The following is a 6,053-nucleotide window of genomic DNA, read 5'->3' on the forward strand; positions in this document are numbered from 1 at the left end:
AGGAAATCAGGGGTGATGTCCTCATGTGTAGCCTCAGCAATCCTCACACAAGCTGCTCTACGAAACACTTGAAGCCTCTCTCTAAGTCGCCTCTCACCACTCCTAACCTCTCTAGTATGAATGATATGTAGTAACTCCTCAATCTGACCCTGTAGGAACCGCTGCTCCATAAGGCAAGCCTCAAACTGATGATATGGGACAGGATAAGAAGAGAACTGGAAAGGTACTCATGTAACTGAATGACCAGTAAAGCCTGAATCGGCAGGTGAGGGTCCTCTGATAGGTGGCCTCATGCCTGGGGGTGGAATAGCCTGCAGTGGTACGGGCTGCAACACGGGTGGAGGTAAAATAGCCAACACTGGTGGAACAACGGGACGTTGATCTGAAGATGGTACTCCAACTGAAGGCTCTGAGTGATCCGCTGATACGGGGATAAAAGAGTCGGCCATCGCTGCTATCTGAAATCATATCGCAATATAAGAATCTCGAACCATGACACGAATTACACTAATACCTGTTATACCATAGCACTCAACCTCTCGACATTCTATCTTTCTATTCCTTACTTCTAATCCTGACCCTCTACCCATTCCCGTCAATCTAGGCTTGTGTCAGCGACTTATAACCTGTAGCTCTAATACCAAACCTGTGGCGCCCACCAAACCCGGGTCAGAAGTTTGGGGTCCACACACACACCTTATTAATAACCTGCTTATAGCAATGATAAAGATAATAATAATATGTAGTGACCCTACTTTACCAACTACCACGGACCGCAACAGGTTAAAGTATGCACACAAGCCAAACACACACTTATATTACAAACCGTTCAAATCCCAACTATTCCAACTCAACATTGAGTATTAGATATTATTACAAACTTTTACAAACTCAAATTATCCCAAAAGAAGCCTACTAGCTTAGCTCGATCAACCTGAACGCCTAGCTCTCGCGCTGGACTGGGGATCCTCGTTACCAACCTGTTCCTTCTTAACTGGAAAAGAACATAAATAACATCGCACAAATGAGCTAACTAGCTCAGCAAGTCACAATGACAAAACTGAGAATAATGATCATCAGGTGAAAATGGTTACAATATCAAGTGAATAATGAATTATAATTCAGAATTTGATATTATACTTTCATTTTAAAAACCAAGGTTAGGCTGCTGATCAGTCACGCACTAACCCCGAGCAAAGCACACATCACTGCTCTAACTACTGGATCCAAGGCACACATTGGCCTAACTTGACCATTATATGGTCTGACCACAAATCTGGTCCACAATTTTATAAAAAAAATCCAATTCTAACATAATAACAGAATAAGCAGTAATAAACAATAAACAGCATCATTAACAACGTTGGACGTTCAATAATGAAAATGGTTTCAATCTGCATAGGGATCAATATGGAAGTTTCAAAGCATGGATGCTAGGTAATGAAAGAATTGGATAGCAAAGGAAATAATGTTTCAAGGATTTGGCCTTTCAAAGTGTAGGATACAATGGTTTGAGTGTGTAAGCAATCTGATTCAGTGTTTGATATTTAGTTTGTATGTATTTGGGTGCACAACAATCAATGGTTTAGAAAGAATAAGGTTTACGGCTCAAGATCAATAACTAGAACCAGGGTTTAGGGTTCAGTGCTTTAAAGCACTTGCAATATAAAACAGGACTATTAATTACTATAATATCTCGAGAAAGTTCAGAACACTTGCCTGGTACTAGCTTACTATACTGCACTCGCTTTCAATCACCACTGTGTTACTCCTCGACTACCTGTTTCCCTTTCCTACGCCTTGCCTCTTCTGCTCACATGTCATAAGCATTTATCAATATTCAACTCGCACAATTCTATTCGATACATACTTCTATCTACCCTTCGTTTCACCCAAATCCGATTAACGGATTGAAAGTTACGCAATAAACAAGTAACATCGAATACATACACCGAAAGTTAACCAATCATGTCACATATAACACATAACACATCACATAATCAATGATATAACGTTTATAGAGAAGTCTCGGGTCATAAACAAGCTTTTGGATATTTAAAATGATTTTTAAAACATTTTTCGGAATTAAAACAGATCGTTGAATCAATTTCGAAGTAGTAAACAGGGTTCGGTTGGCCAATTCTGGCTTCAAAACAATTTTATGATAATTATCGAGCCTTGAAAATAATTTAAAATAATATTTTAAAGCTCGAAACTATTTTTCAGATTTTTTAAATCATTTTTAAATTATTAAATCTAATTAAATAATTAATTGAAATTAATTAATAATTAATTTGATCAATTAATCAATTAATTTTCGAATTAATTGACTAATTAATCAATTAAAAATTAACTGAAATTAATTAACTAATTAATTCAGATTTATTTTTAAATTAAATATAATTTTTGGAATTAAAACAATAATTTTTGGAATTTTCAGAAATTAAAATCGAATTTTTATAATAAAAATAAATAGGAAATATGATTTTTGAATATTTTTAAAACAGAAATCCAAAATTTGCAAGTTCTGGAAACCTCAGGGACCTAACTGTATCTTCCCCAAAAGATAAGGTATTAAACTGTAATTTTACAGGGGGGTCGCCGGAAAAGTTCTGTCTCGCCGGAGAAGACGATCCCGGCGTCCTCACCCCACCAACACCTCCATATACGATCTACACATCACCAAGAACTTATTCATGCAATCAAAACACATCAATCATCCCTGTTCTGGCCGGAAAATGACCAAGAACATTGCCGGTTTCCGGCGAACATCGAAAATCTTCAAAACACAACTCCCTTCGATTCACTAATCCTCTGTTAACGAGCTATATACCAATCGATTGCAAATTTTTTAAGGAACATAATCCACTATAAATCAACAGCTAATAACCCCTAAATCAAAAAGCCCCAAATTTCAATTGAAAACATTCATACGGGTTATAAACCCTAATTTTAAAATTCGAGAATTAAACCCACTTTTGAGCATGTTATTGAACTCCAAATCAGACGTATGACATATGAAAATCATCAGGAAAACAAGCTCTACAACATGCAAGCATCAAATCATACAAACAATCATCCGAACAAAAATTCATACTTTTAATAAAATTAATTCGAAAATAAATAATTTTTCAGAAATTAAACCTTGATTTTTCCAGTGACTTGGAACACAGAATATGATAGAACACCTCAAGACATTCGTTTTGAGTACTCGAGCTTTTCAAACGGACTCCGGTAACACCTCCGATTGTTGGTTTGATTCTCAGAAAGGTTTATGAATATACGATTTTTCTCTGGAAGTTTATATAATTACTGAATGCAAATGATTTTTGATACGAAATAGAATACGGTAAAGGCTATTTATAATTAGGGAAAATTAGTATCCCGTTGGATCATTCCGGATATAAAACGATACGTTCATTTGTAAAAACTGATCCAAACGGTATCGGTTTTCGGGATAATTATCCAAATCAGTACAATTTGTACTGCGGTCTTGGTCTAAGCGCATTGTTACACGTACTACGAGGTGATAATTGGGATAGTTTAATAAAAAGCTCCCATTTATCAAAAATACAAGTTTTATTGATTTACCGAGACGAATATTGTATCGAAAATGTTGCGCCGGGACCCGCGCAGGACAAACCGTACGCCGGATCGAAAAAGTCGAAACATTGAATATGATCGGAATATTACAATTAGGTTAGGAAGGAGTTCTCGGAAGAGTTTTGGGTTCCAAAAACGTAACCACGGATGACGTCGATTGGTTCCCGTTTTTATAAAATAGATTTTAAATACCCGGAAAAAGATTTTATGAAATTCATATGATTCTTATAAATTTATAAATCAACATAAAAATAATTAGGAAGATATGACAATTATCTATATTTTATTTTGGACATATAAAAATTAAAATACTCAATTAATAATATTTTTAAACATCCCAACAGATTTAACACTTAACAAATAATTCACAGAATTGATACTGAACACCTATCATAATTATTTATTGGCAAAAACAATTACACGATATATCCCGGATATTACAATAACCCTTGCTGTCATCTCCAAAAGTGATACTTGGGCCAGCTCTCTCTTTGAACTCAGTGAGCAGGGTAGAATCTTCAGTCATGTGCCTTGAGCACCCACTATCTGAATACTAAAGATTTTTTTCTGTTTCCCTGCATACAACAAAATCAAATCAAGTTGATTTTGGTACCCAGGTTTCCTTGGGTCCTGCTTTGTTAGCCTTCTTCTTAGGTTTCTTAGGCTTTTCCTTATTTGACTTAGGTGATTGAGATTCAACCTTGGTCATTTGAGTAAAGCTTTGAGAACCATTCATCATAACAGAATTATCATGCACAGGCTGGTTAACATGGCAAGGCATATTCTGTGCAAACATGTTATTCCAGTAAGGCATGCTAAATGATATTTGAGGCATACTAAATGCAGCATAGTAAGGATTTTGTACAAATGGCATACTAGAAAATTATGCATTCAAATTATGTGTAGGCATAACATTCACAGACACTGTAGGCATGTTAGGAAATGAAGGAGGTGCAGACATGGGTGCAGGCATAGCAAGTTTGCAATTAACAGACAAATGATTAACACTACCACACTTCACACATATTTTTCTAGGTGATATTTATCAGGTGTGTAGTTGTTATGTTTGTTAATTCCTACTTTTCCATTCCTATTATTTTTCCTTTTAGATTCTGCTTTAACCTCAATTTTCTTCAATCTGTCATTCAATTGCTTGATTGACAGATGCCCTACATTGACTATTTTGTTCTTTTTCACTTGGCTTGTTTTTCCTGTAGCAAAGTTCTTTGAAACTGATCCATATTTATCATTTAGCTTAGCTAGCTGGGCTTTGCTAACTGGATTTCTTATAATCGACGAATGTGGTTCTTTGTCTTTCGACGGATATTCATTTGATCATTCGACGGATGACCTTCTTTATCCATCGAATCCACATCCGTTGAAAGTCCTTCTTCCCATTTAGGATTCAATTTCTCCTATCTCTTTTTCCAGGATTCATCACAGAAAAATTCTATACCTTGAACTTTAGTAATTTGAGCATGGACATCTCTAGATGATTTCCATACCTTAATTACTTCATGTTCTCATTTAAGTTGCTTTCTTAAAATCACCTCTTTCTTTAAAGATTCAGTCAGTTCATCTTTTGCAATCTTGCACTCCATCTTCAGTTTCTCAAACTCAACAAATTGCGTTTCTAACACATTGTTTCTTTCACTCAAAAATAAATTGTTTTCTTTAATTTTAGTGTTTTATTTGGTGAGTGATTTGAGGGTAACACGCAGAAGATATAACTCAGTAAACATGTCATTTATAGCATCATTACACTCAGCTTTAGATAAGTATGCTCGATTAGTAGTGATTACCTGATTACTGGATGAACTGATCTCTATTATATCGGATTTGGCCATAAGTGCTAGATTGACATAGCTTGTATCCTCATCCTCCTTTAATCCATCAACAGCCCAGTCATTTTCCTGAGTTAGAAAGGCCCTTTCCTTCTGTTTGAGCAGCTCAAAATGTTAGGTCACACACACTGTAGAAGGGGGGTTGAATACAGTGTATACTACGATCAAATAGAATTAAGAACATAATATGAAACACAGAATAATCTTATTAATAAACAGTATTACAATGGAACCGTTCTCTCTCAGTGATGAACAAATATCACGAGAGCTGCTAGGGTTACAATGAATAATATTCTCGATTATGATAACACTTATAGTGTAAACCCTATGCTGTGTTTATATAGACACACAGTTACAAGATAATCTTCTAATCGATATCGAACATAAGTCTGCATCCTAAAATATATGAACTAGTTATCTTTTCTTCCAAGTATTCTATTCTTCATATAATTCTTCTCCATGCATATCTCTTCTTGTGTTTGCCTTAATTTTCTTTCCTTCAATCAGTCGTCTTCCTAATCTGAATGTCTTCTTAAGTCCTGATATTATCTCCTGATAAATATCTTCTGATATCTTAAGTTTTGATAACTTAAGTTCTGATATCTT

The sequence above is a fragment of the Apium graveolens genome, chromosome 2 (genome assembly GCF_009905375.1).
Source record: "Apium graveolens cultivar Ventura chromosome 2, ASM990537v1, whole genome shotgun sequence".
Classification (NCBI taxonomy): domain Eukaryota; kingdom Viridiplantae; phylum Streptophyta; class Magnoliopsida; order Apiales; family Apiaceae; genus Apium; species Apium graveolens.